Raw genomic sequence first — 14147 nt, forward strand, 5'->3', positions numbered from 1 at the left:
AACAGCTTCAGCATTACTCCGGATCGGTGACGGTGAACCTGTCAGAGACTGAGTGTGAAACTGCAATCCCAAACCACCCACCAGTCACAAAGTAGCAGCGCTGTGTTATACACTAAGGAACTGCACAGCTACCCTTTTCTCAGCGTGCGCATGTTCTATGATGCTCAGCTGCTGCGCAATGCTGGGGCAGCGTGGCTCACGCGGGGAAAGAGAGAGGACTTTGTGCTCACAGCTGCGCATGTGCGGTAGGTTCACCACCACTGACCTAGAACATCCACACGGCTGCCTCTACACTGAGTCACGGTCTGCTTTGGAACAATCAAGCAGTTTCCCTGTGTGGACCACTCAGTGGCTTACCCAAAGGAATGAGGGACATTACTCCATCTGGAACAGTCTACTGGCTGCAAACTTTGTCTCAAGTGTAGCTAACTGCAGGCCTCCATCATTGTCTCCAGATCTGATGGCCTTAATTAACTTGGGAGGAATGAAATGTGGGGCGCTTTGCCAGTTCACTAGTTCTCTGTAGGCTTCCACTAGTGACCACACACTATAGCTTCCTTCATTGCCTGGCAAATATCTGTTTTTTTTCCATGGGCTTTCCCTCCTTAGTTTATCACAAGAAGACCTCTGACCATGTGCCTCCTCTGCCTGGAGCTTTTTATGTGTCTCTGTCTCAAGGGCTCTGCTCCTAGACCTGCCCATCCAACCTGGGAGCATGCCCAGGCTTGTCAGAGGAAAGGACCCTTTTGCCAGCTCCAGGTGGTGAACAGGAACTTATGCTGTCTCTGAGCTTTTTCTCAGTCTTGCTGTGGGCATATGTTTGCAGTCAGTAAAAAGAGTCATGTCATGTTCCTGTCTCAAATAGAGGACACTATATGTGATGGAAAGACTTGTACTTCCAATGTCAGGCAATCATGGGTAAGACGTGTTCCCCCCTAGCTTCTTCACCTTGTGTGCATTGATAAGGCTGACACAGAGATTTCTTTTCAATCTCGCAATATTCCATCCTTGACATGGAATAATTTTCTGCAAAGACATGGCTGGGTAACCACCCTACAGCTCTGTTTTGATTTCCCTAATTGCCAGTGTAGCTCTGCCACTGGTTTTTGTCAGAGGCAGTCCTACATCCCAGGGGAAGTGATTGATGACTAGGAATCGGGGTCAAAATCCTTCTTCCCACATCTTAGCAGCAAAAGGATTTCAAAGTGTATCTCAGGCTCAGTTTACCTAGGTCACTTGTTAAATTTAATCTTGTCCATTCTGTAGGGTAGCATCTCAAAGCACTGGGCCAGATTTTTGTGTTAGAATTTGTATGTCCACAGACCTCAGTAGTAACAGACAAGAGCAAAGCACATTCAGTTTGCCCATCACATCTAAACAAACATAAATATTGAAATAAGCCCAAGGTATCTTTGATATTTTTTCAGGCTCTATAAAATCCCATAAATTACTTTTGAAAACTCAGTCATACATTCAGTATCTTTAGAGGCTCTATTTCTTTCCAAAATTCTTTCACAATTTTCTCAATGTATTTTGTAATTATGCAGATCTTTACTTAGTTCGGTACCACATTCCATTTCTTTTTTTTCTTCTTCTTCTTTTTTTTCTTTTGTTTCTCTGGTTCCCTTTTTTTTCTTTCATTATGTATAAGACCACGCATCCCTGGCTACTACACAGGTATAGAAGACAAGTATAGTTGAGAAACAACTTTATTTTGAGCAGGAGGCATGACAGCACAGCACTGAACAGCCATGTTGTAGTCTGAATCCTGCTTTACATTCCATTTCTTATCTTGGAATCACAATCATCTTTTGATAAAAATTTACTCTATGAATAAAATTCTTAGTATTTTAAATTTTAGTTTATTTATGGGATCCAATTTAACAAGGAACAAGGTCAAAGGCAGATCCTAGTTCCAGGGCAGGATGTCTGTTTGAAATTCTTGCCAAACATTTTGTATTTGAAGCAAATCCCACACCCCTGTCAGAATACCATTATGTTCAGGAGTATAAAAAAAATTTCTTCTCCATTGTCCCCTGAATCTATTTGAAGATTTGATAATATAATAATAACATATTTGAAGCATGAGTCAAAGGGAAAAAGATTTTAAAAGCTTTTAATTTCCTTTCCTTCTGGAATAACTGACAAATTATTTGCATGTTATCTTATTGCCATCATTTAAACCACTAAGATTCCTCTTATTACTTCTGTAAAAATTTATGTAAAATCTTATCCCAGTACAAAAAAAAACTCATCATTCATATGTAACTTATCAATAATAGATTACTTTTATTCAATTGAAAAACATTAATGACAAAAATACCTCACTGTCTAATTTTGCTACTTATGTTTTCCTTTCTTGATATGAAGAGTAGACAAACTTTTAAAAATAAAGTAGACATGTTTCTCCAGCTAGAATGCACTTGGTCACAGATGTACTCTTTAAATGACAATTGTCACATCTTACAATTTATCAGAGTACCACTTGTTGGCACAAAATGTGTTTTAGCATGTCTACTTTCATTGCAGGGTGAAAGTCATGGTATGAGTAGCATTATATAAGCATAAGCTTGCAAGAGATTATTGCCATGTTTCATTTGGAGATATCAACTTGGGAAATTCCTTTCATAAACTTTGCATTTGAAGGCTGGTTTAGTTTTTCTAACTAATGAAACTTTGTAGATATTTCTGTCTCACCTTCTAAGTAAAGATCCTACAACAAAAGCAAGACAATAAGGATATATTAAAAATATAGTGCATAAGAAAGTGATCAGACATTTATCAAAACTTATTTAGTGAACATTTCCTGACAGATGTGGTAAAACACACTATGCATCATACTCTAAATTAGAACCTGGTAGTGCTGACAAAGTAAGCACTCCAGGTGCTTTTCAAATATCCTAGTGGGTTCTAATGAAAGCCTCTACTCAAAACTTTTGTGTTCTTTACACTTCTCTTCTTTTTTCCAAGAAATCATTAAAAGGTGAAAAAAGCCTCTCAATGGAAGGAAATTCACCTGACAGAGATCACTATGAAGCAGACCTGAGCAGGACTTAAATTAATCAATTTGTTTTTCATGTTCACTTGTAAATCTGTCCAAGGCCTAGGCCTAGGCCTAGGAAATGGATGGCGGTATCATAGTAAGTGAACCTCACTAATCTCTACTAAAACCTATAATGGTGAAAGAAGCCAGAAAGCCTCAAAGAGTAAGACAAGATCACAGGCCAGAACACCTAGATCCCATCTCAACTAGATAGGGACTATAACTTCAGGCATCTCACTCCTGTGTGGATTAATTTAATCCTTATTAAGGATTAATTTAATACCTTATATGGAGAAGTCCTTGAGTAATCCCACCCTTCCGGAGTACTCCCCTCCCTTCTTCTTGATGTGTTTCTACCCAAACTAAAATTCTGCCAAAGTCATCAGGACAATGAATCAACATGGCGTGGTCCAGAAATGGCCATGTGCCAAGTTCCGCCTTCCTCCTTCCCAGGCCTGGTTACAACTTCCTGTTTCCTTTTTGCAATTTCCTGCTTCCTTTTTCATATCCACCCAATCACCACCTGCTGAGTCACCTAGACTGCCCCCTATATACCACCTCCAACCTAGCCCTGTATAACTTTTGTTCCCCAGCTTCCCCTCTCAGAAGGTCCGTGTAGCTCTCTCAGCAGCATTCCCATGCCGAACAATAAAGGTTCTTTTTACTTTGTTTTGTCTCTTCTGATAAACCTAACACCTTCTATAACCAAATAAATGCAGGCCACCCAGAGAAGGTCTTGGTCTTAGCCCAGCGAGAATCTTGAATTCTGTGAGAGGGCTTTGATCCTCCTGGAGCCCTGAATTCTTACCATTTGCCTCTTTTTCTTTAGCCTTCACCATACACTTGTTTGATAGATTGGGGACCTGATCAATCAGCAATAACTAAGGGCTATTATTAACTTGACACTCACCATTGGATTCTCCTGAAACTAAAACCACAGAGGATCACCCTATAGACAATAAGACAGCTGTCAGCTCTTTTGAGGGCTACCTGACTTATCCTGATCTTCTTGCACCACATTGTATCACTTGCCAAGGAAGAAAAAAGAGGGCTTCCATGGCTATATAATCCAAAGAGCTGAGGTTTAATTCTTTTTAGAAGCAACTATCACAGAGAAAAAGTGGAGATCTTGAACCTTTTTTCTACAGTGTGGTTATGTTTATCAGATTCTGGAGAAAAATAAAATCTAGTTAAACAAACAAAAATTGATGATCTAGTCAAGCCCAGTTGTCCTGCTGGTATGCTATGCAAGAATCTACCTTCATATCACAAAAAAAGAAATTAGGATACAAGTCTTTTATCAAGAACTTCAAAAAGTATCAAGAGTCAACTTCAACAAAGAGATAAAAAAAAACCTTTTAAACACTTTTATTTTCATCAAAATTTAGGTAGATCAGGTCAGAAGTGTGTGCATCACAAATACACATAAATACACAGATAAATATTTCTGAGTTTCCTTATCCAAGGCCTCTACTCTAGCATGAAAGCAAAATGAAATTAAGAAAGTCAAATGTTCCCCCTGGAAAGACACATAAATCAAAGTCAAATGTTCCTTCTGGCAAGAAACATAAATCAAGTCATCCTTAGCAAATATACCCCTATTTTTCCAGTTTTTTCAAGTTAAGTCATCAAAACATCAAATGTAAATCTAACAGAAATGCTCAATGTCCATTTTTCCCTGAACAACTCTTCCTGTCTTGAATCTTTCCTTTCAATTTAAGCAGAAGTTTCTTATCAGAAAATTGGAACTCCTATCATCAGGGTTGTAAAGAGCAATCGAAAGATCAAAAAGAAGTCAAATTTTCATAGTAGAAATAACCTCCAGGTAAGTGCTAACAGATTTAATGTCCCAGTTGGAAAGTTGGCTACTATGACTAATCTGTGTTGCTTTCTCATTGAAATTCCCTCTTGGTGAAAATCAGTTTACCATATTCATCATGATTTCAAAGAAAACTGAGTGAGGAGACTCATAGACACAATTTGAGAGGTGCCTGAGGAGGAGTAAACATTCTATAAAATCAGCTCATTATTTGCAAAGGAGTAGTGGGCTAAATACTACTCACAACTAAACGCTTCATGGCTATAATGCTTTAGAATGTGTAAAATGAAGTGATACCTGTACTTGGAACCTCAACTACCTATTTATTTATTTATTTATTTATTTATTTATTTAGTCTTTTTGAGGTAAGGTATTCCTATATAGTTCAGGCTGGCCTTGAGCTCACTTTGTAGCCCAGGCTGGCCTCAAACTTTCAAGATCCGCCTGCCTCTGGCTCCTGAGTGTTGGGATTACAGTCATGCGCCACCACACCCAGCTTTCAACTACATATTTAAATACACATTTTTATAGATATTGCACTTTTCTTATGGGCATATAAGAGTATATAAGCTAGAAAATTTCTGTCCATTTGGTACATCACATGACCAAATATTAATGCCAAACTTTCTCATTCTTTATAGCAGTTGACTAGTACTCCTGAAGCACTGTTTGAAAATACAAATATTAACACTCCTAGTATGATTTTAGTATTACATTCACAATTCATTTAAGAATGTCAGTCTTTTGAGGGACACACATATAATTTTTTGAGAACTGGAGGTACTCATTTATTCTGCATACCCCAACCTCTTCATATGCAATTTTTATGCTAACTAGGACATAGGATTTCCCGAGTTTTTGAAGGAATCCTACTTTTCAGTGAACAATTATTCCATCCCTATGGTATAACTTGACACATTTTCTCATCCAGTAACTGAACGCGGCTTCTCATTCTGAGGCACAATCGCCTTCAACAAATCAAACACAAAGGAGATATGCAATTTCAGAGTATCCAAAGTGTCCACAGGGATTTTACATACAAATAATTCAAATATGAAACCTTAGTCACTTAATGGAGCTTATGTTCAACGATACTGTACTTTGGACAAAGATAGCATCTGGCCCAAATGTGAATTTTCTCAAGATTGCAAAACTTTTCCTTGCACTAAATTTTCCTGATAAAAATAAATTTCAAATCAACTGCAAAGGAATTTGCTTCCACAGAAATAACCTCCAGGTAAGCCATAACAGATTTAATGTCCCAGTTGGAAAGCTGGCTACTATGTCTAATCTGTGTTGCTTTCTCATTGAAATTCCCTCTTGGTGAAAATCAGTTTACCATATTCATCATAGTTTCAAAGACGACTGAGTGAGATGCATGGACACAATTTGAGAGATCCCTGAGGAGGAGTAAACACTCTATAAAATCAGCTCATTATTTGCAAAGAATTTTGTTAGTTTTTTTTTAGTTTAGTTTTTTTTTTTTTAGTTTTTTTTTTTTTTCCCAGTACTGGGAATTGAATTCATGACCTTGCGCTTGCCAGGCAGGTGCTTTGCCACTGAGCTAAATCCCCAGTCCCAAGAATTTTGTTATTATTTCGATAAACTCATAGATTCTGAAGCCACATTTGAAAAAGAGTGGAATCTCTGTGCCTGCTGGGCAATCTTGCTGAAGTCCCCTAACCTTTGCCACCTTAGTTTTCAAAACTGTAAAATTGTCATTATGATATGCACCTTTTAACATTGTGATGAGGAATACTAAAATTAATAAAAGCAAATAACAATAAGTCCCCACTTCTGCATGAGGAATACTTGCTACTCTCACAGCACATGCCTAAATCTGTACATAGTACCAAACTCTGCATAGGAAGATTGCCCAATACATAAAAATACCTATCTCAAAATTAATGTACAAATTAGCAAGAAATTCACAACAATCTCAATTGAAATGATACAAATATATAAAACAAACTTTATGAAACAGGATTTAAAATATGCAAATTATTTATTTCTAGAAGATTCTCGTTTAATGATGTCTGTCTATGAGTCACTATGCCTACAGGAATCCTTGAAAAGTGAAACTATAAAAAAGGCAGAATTGCTATATCTTTAACACAAGTTAAGCTCTAGATAACTGTAAGTTGTTATCATTATTTTTCCCCTTGTTCATATATTATATTTTCTATTAAGAAAACATTTTCATTTTTCTGGATGAAAATATCCTGCTACTCCTACTGAAAAGTTATCATGGACATGTAAGTTCAGAACTACACTAAGGCAAATGGTATGCGTGGAAGAACCAATGTTCATTAAACATCAAGGGTGTAGGGCTCAGGAGTATATTATCACAAAGTCCACACTACAGTCAAACAAGTCCCTGAGACTTTTGTCAGGGAATCCAATAACCTGTGGCCATGTCCTGTGACCTCACATTTATTTATTGCCCTACTGTGGAGAACACTTTCCAACAAATGTGTTAACTGCTTCCCTTCCCATAACTTTCTGAGAAAGGGCAAATGTGCCAATATAAATTTGATGCAGTGTCATGTTCCATGAGTCGTGAAATTGAATTCTAAACTTAGATTTCTTTGTTTGCATTGAAATCACTGCTCTAGTACCTGTGGCCATGGGAGTCTATTACAAACCTAGAGATATAAATACCTGTGGATGCAGAGTTTTCATCCAGTTCCCCAGTCCTGATCCTGTGAGAAGCTATGAAGACTTTCATCTTCCTTGTCTTCCTGGGCACTACTGGAGAGTCTCTTTGACAGATAAATCCATAAGTTGCTCTCCTGTATGTAAGTTTCTGCTTCATTCTGAGGAAAATCACCATGGATGTTGAATATAAGCTTTATACATAAGAAGTTTAAAATGTTGAAAATATAGTATGGAGGAATGAGGTCACAGAATAATTAAGTATCCCTAGAGGAGGAAAATTATGTTGACCAAGAGTGGATCAGAGTACACAACATAAGGGAGCTGAACATTTCTTCAATTTAAGCATAAATTTTACTAAATAGGAGAGAAAAAGAAAGAGGGTCTGAAAAAGAAGAGCTTATGTTGACACTGACAAGAAGTTGCCATTAATAATTAAAACTAAACCTTCCCATTGAAGGACCATGAGTATCCAAGCATAAGTTAGAACACTAAAATCTGGTTGATTACCTGTGAAGTCTTCACAAGATGGAATAATTTCTATTTTCTAAATAAACATCATGAGTGACATATCATGAAAACTTTGCTTATGAAATTTCCCTTCTATGAAGTCAAATGTCATCCAGTGATGAAAATAAAAGTAAAGAAATGAGAGCACAATTTTTGACACCTACACACTTTATACTATTAAACTTTAATGTTAAATTTTTCCAAATTTAGCACGTACATATTCAATCTCTATGTCTACATGCCTGGAAACAAATTTTATAAACTATATATTAAAATAATGGAAAAACAGCATTCAGACACAATTATTGCATGCTTTGGAAGCTGTATCAACCCTTTACATGAAAGTTTTGCCACAGAATCAAAGAAGGAAAGGAAGAGATTCAGAGTAAACTGCTCAGCTCTTTCTGGGACAGAGATTTTCAGGATTCTTTGAAGTGTTTTCTTTTCTCTTACCTCACGGAGAGAACAATGCCACACAAACACTTATCACCTAACTTACATACACACAGCAGCAAGATTGCAGGAAAGCTTTCTCTTTTTACGCCTGTTAAGCAGGGTTTTATGGGAAAAGAAATATTTATTCTTGTATCATCAGGTGTTGGTGGCTATTCAGTTATTCTCTAAGGTGTCCTGATTATGGCAACTTGGTGAGAAAGTTTGACAATGTGTGTGTGCACATGTGTGTGTGTGTGAGTTTGTAAGTGCTCATTGTTATGATAAATGGTTGAGAGGTGAATATAACATATTTAACAAACTTAGAGCATAAATTCAAATTTCAGATACTTATTAACAGTGATGTAAGAAAAGTTTGTGTTAATTTTGCCACATAAAATTTTGTTACATATCTGAAAACTCCTAATTCCAGATTCAGTGCTCCAGGAAAATATTGTCATCTCTTTTCTAGGAAGTCTGCCTACAATTCCTCGTGGTGAAAATGCCATGATTTGTATCTAAACAGTTTCTCCAATTTTCCCTGTCAGTTGCCCTCCCCATTGATGATGATGATGACAAGATCATTGGAGGCTACACTTGTCAGAAGAATTCCCTCCCCTACCAGGTGTCGTTGAACACTGGCTCCCATAAGTGTGGGGGCTCCCTTATCACTCACCAGTGGGTAGTGTCTGCGGCTTACAGCTACAAGGCCTAAGTGATTAATGTTCAAACTCTTATGTTTGAAGCACAGGATAAAGCATAAAATTGCACTTGATCCATAGTACATTTGGATCCTGAAAAGCCTGATTTTTGCCTGAAAGATACTATAATGAACTGAGGGACTTTAACTCAGGTTGGGAACCTTAATGTTCTCCATCTTTAAATACTATCACACTAAAAACTCAAAAGAGAAAAATGTTGTGATAAAATAGCCCAAGAAAACCTTTAGAATGAATGGGAATATAGTCCTAGACACTGAAGATCAACAAGACAAGTTGTGGATAACATGAGATTCATTATATTTTCAGTTCAACATGAAACATAAGCATAAGTCACTCTACTTCCTTCACCTTTACCTGTGTCTCTGACTCTTCCTCATTATCTCTTTAAAATATAAGATCCTTTCCGAATGAGAATTGGTAATGTTGATCAATCTCCACCATTCCCATTTTCAAGATCAACTGTTTGAAAAGTGTCTTTGGGTCCCAATTTCTAAACGTTACTATTCTAATATGATGGTGAGCTCTGAGTCTGAATGAAAACATTGTAATTAACTAGGGAATTCTCTGACCTGTAACATGTGGAAGAATGCACAAAGCTAGTTGATGTGTACAATTATCTGAAGGAGACAACACTTGCCAAATATGGCATTTGTTTCTGCGTTTATGATTGATGGTTGGGGTAAGGGGATATTTAGGATTTTTCAATCCTTCAGTACAGTGGGGTGTGAATCCAGGTGTATCTGGGAAAACACAACATCAACATCATTGAAGGGGATGAGCAATTCATTGATGTACAGAAGATCATTATTCACCCTGAATACACGTCCAAAGATATCATCATCAATGGGGAAGTCCAACTCAAGTTTAACAATGACATCATGCTACTTAAACTGAAGAACCCTGCCAGCCTCAACTCTCAAGTGTCCACTATTTCTCTTCCCAAATCCTGTTCATCTGCTGGAACTCAGTGTCTCTTGTCTGGCTGGGCAATACAGTAAGCACTGGCAGTAAGTGGAACCTGGAGAAATATAAATCCAAGAACAATAGAGAGATAGGGCCCTTTGAGACAGTATTATCCCAAATCCTCACACAAGGCATACTGCAGAGACTGGAGTTGAATTCCTAGCAGTTTTGAATACACACAACCTTGAAAGTTGCTAAACAAATGGATCCAGGTACCTTTTTGAAGCACATGCAGTAGCTGCAGCCTAAAAGAGCTATTAGGATGGCTGAGATATTGAGCTGACATAGGATTAGTGATGTCCAGAGTGCTGCAAATGAGATGATGAGGAGAACCAAGGAGAAGCACCTTGGTGCTCCCTAGAGTGTACACCTGCTACTGCAGACATCTCTGTGCTTGAGCTATTGGCTGATGATATTAATTAGTATTGGAGGAAGAATAAGGTGTTGATTAGAATTAACCAGAAAACCTTTGAGGAATAAACACCTTCTCTCAGAATAGGAGTCATGGGAAGCGAACTGAAAGTGTGGGGATATTGTAAGGAAGAAGAGTGACTGTGGGAGGGATGTCTGCCGCACCTGTAGTGGGAGCTCTTAATAATGCTGACTTGTAAGTTTCCATTTTCTCTCTTGCATTCAACAGATAAATACCCTTCCCTTCTCCAGTGCCTGAATGCTCCTGTCCTGTTGGATGCTGCTTGTCACAATTCCTACCCAGGCCACGTCACTAGCAACATGTTCTGCCTGAGCTTCCTGGAGTGTGAAAAGGGGGAGGAGGTTGGACTCTGAGGATAAAAACTACTTAGGACTCATTGTATTTGCAAGTTCCCTGATGGTTAGGGAATCTAGTACCCAAGAAGGCCACAGACTGGTTCTTTACACAATGCTTGAAGATTAGAAGTAAAAAGAACAGTTTTAAGTCTGTTCTGTGCTATAACAGAGGGTCTCTGTCAAAGCTTTGTGCTCCAGCCTCCATGTGTAGATTACCTGTGTAAGGCCTTTTGCTTCCGTGCTCTGACAGTCATGCCATGTATTAGAACTTTTCTTCAGTAGCACCTAGCTCTATTTACTTCAAGGTAGGCTGACGCAACTGATGCCATTTTGATTCTGTCAAACTTTCCTTCCTATAGTTGTATGATTTACTGTGAAGACATCACTGGTCATCCATTGTGTGCTTTGGTTTTGAATTTCCCCATTTCCTTGGATGCCCTGTTCTGGTTATTGTTCTCATCTGAGGTACACGGGAGGTGCTGCAATACATGACCAAGAGTTACTACCTAAACAATATTGGCTACATCTGAGCAACAAATATTATTACAAGGAGTGAATGCCAGGCTATGTTAACTGGGAATCAGTCACTAAGTTTTGCTCCATCTGTTCTGTATGTGATTTCTATCACCTCACAGTGCTAGGCTACATTCTGTTCATAGGTACTGGACTTCTCCACAATGTGACAGGCAAGAGTCACAAACTTTGGGAGGAAGATATAAATCCAGACTAGCAGAAGAAAAACTGTCAGCTTTCATAGAAGATTTGGTACAAAGCCTGTATTATATAAAATACTTAAACTACCAAAGCTATTGAAAAAGAAAGCAATATGTTGGTAAAATTAGTCATATTTTATCACTACATTTCAGAGATGAAAATGACTCCAGCTATGCAGAATAACCAGAGAAAACACACACACACCCTTCAGATTTCTGCTGAATGTCCAGTGGCATTGGTGGTGTATCTATTGCAAGAATGTTGTTGTGTTGTTAAACTAAAAAATGTTAAGAGGATTTTTATTTCCAAAGTAAAACTTCAGTATTCAGGACTAACTCCAGTGTTCACACTTTGTGGTAAATGAGTTTTGGTTTGGAGTTTGGGCACTGGGTTTCTAAAAGCTTTGCCATCATTGTCTAACACTAACTAGAAATACCAAAGTTAGTTCCACAGAAAATTGATTTGGGGTGCACCCTGTGCTGAGTGAGCGAGGGCTCTGGGAACTACTGGTCCCATGGTTCAAGTCTGTGCTTTACTCACACCACCATAGTTCCCAGCTGAAACTTGTGGAGAGAGCCAGGTATGTCCCATCTACTTCCTGAGAGCAGAGCAGGTGACCCAGGACCCCACCGCCATTACAGACTGTCTCTCCCCTCCCTGCACCTGTGGCAGAGAGGAGGTCCTCATGCAGAAGCCCCAGGGACTTCTCTGGCTGGGGGTGGGACATGCAGCCTCTCCCAGTGCCCACAGGCCCTGAGCCCAGTGAGCGAGTGTCCCAGGAGCTGCTGGTCCCATGGTTTGAGTCTGTGCTTTACTTTCCCCTGGACCCCCTAGTGGGGTGAAGGCACAGTCAGTCTGTGACTGCTACCCATCCAGCCTGTATCTGGTTCCTGTATGTGTCCTGAACTGACTGAAGACACAGAATCAGGTGGTTCACAAACTGTCGACCCTGCAGTTTGTGTCTGGATTTTGCCTGTACCCTGAACTGCCTGGGGACATAGGTCTACTGGACTGGAATTGTCACACCAGTGCAACCTGAGTCTCAGCTGTGCATGTGCCCTGAACTCCAAGGGGACGCTGGATCAGATGGTCTGCCATCAGCTGACACCAATGCCCATGTCTTAGAATGGGGATAACTAGATACAAATCAAAAACTGCTGGAAAGCCCAAGACTAAGTAGCACTTCTCAGAGGTCACTCGGGGACAAACCTGACCAACAGGAAAACTAGGGACACTAGTGGCCTTTGCTGTGCAGCTACTGAAGAGAGAAACTGAGCTTTCTGCATCCGGGAGCAAACATGACAAAGTGAAGGACTAAAACACAATCCCAGAACTCCACCTCACTCAGAACAAGTCCAGGAGACATCAGCCTAGGAGAACATGGTAAACACATGCCTGAAATAGCTGAAATGATTGCAATGGAAGTAAAGAAACGACTCCATAAGGCAATAGGAGAGATGAGATCAGAAATAATCTCTCAGGCAAAAAGTGATATGACAAGAATAATGAAGGAACTGCTCAAAAAGTCTGAAGAAGAAACATATAAGAAAATAGAAAAACAAAGGCAAGGGTCAGAAGCGTTCAATGAAAAATATAGAAAGGACTTAGAACACATGAACCAGTTTCTAAGAGACTTCCAGGAAAACAAAGCTGCCATTGAAAGCCACCAAAACTGCTTGAATTAAGATAGAATCTCAGACTCTGAAGACAGCATGGCAGCTAGCGACCGAGAAAGAAAGGATCTCAGAAAATCAATAAGGATCCAGATAGCTGCAAGATGAGGCAAAGAGGAATAATGTACGACTTATAGGAGTCAATGAAACACCAGGAAGCAACACAACTAACATAAAAGATTATTTGCAGAAATAATACCAGAAAATTTCCCAAGAATGGAAACAAAATCTGATGTACAGGTAAATAAGGCATGTAGAACTCCAAACAACCACAACCAAAATAAAACTACACCCAGACATATAATAGTCAAGATCCCAGATCTCCAGCAAAAGAACAGAATATTAAAAGCTACTAGAGAAAAGAAACAGATTACCTATAAAGGGAAGCCATCAGAATCATGGCAGACTTCTCAGCACAACCCATCCAATCGAGAAGAACTTGGAGTGACATATTACAGGTCCTGAGACAGAACAACTTCCAACCAACACTGATGTACCCTACCAAACCATCTCTCAAATTCAATGGAGAAATAAAATATCTTCATGACAAAGAACAATGGAAGAACTTCATGAGTGCCAAGCCAGCATTACAAAGAGTACTAAAAGATATTCTAGACACAGAAAAATCTGACCACAATTTCAAGAACCGTAGGAATGAAACGTCAAGAAGAGCAAACAAATAAACAGGTAGAAAAAGTAGGACATCAATACAAGTAAATAGCATGACAATGATAAATCAATACATATTGGTTATAACTGTACAAGCAAATGGCCTCAATTCTCCAGTCAAAAGAAACAGACTGGCAGAGTGGATTAAAAAACAAAATCCAACAATATGCTGCATATAC

General features: G+C 38.8%; 1 pseudogene; it reads left to right on the plus strand.

Annotated features, from left to right (window-relative positions):
* Nucleotides 1-7576: 7576 nt before the first annotated feature.
* On the plus strand, nucleotides 7577-10930 carry LOC102004081 (annotated as a pseudogene).
* Nucleotides 10931-14147: the final 3217 nt, after the last annotated feature.

This window comes from Chinchilla lanigera, unplaced genomic scaffold, assembly GCF_000276665.1.
Source record: "Chinchilla lanigera isolate Chin_1 unplaced genomic scaffold, ChiLan1.0 scaffold00093, whole genome shotgun sequence".
Classification (NCBI taxonomy): Eukaryota; Metazoa; Chordata; class Mammalia; order Rodentia; family Chinchillidae; genus Chinchilla; species Chinchilla lanigera.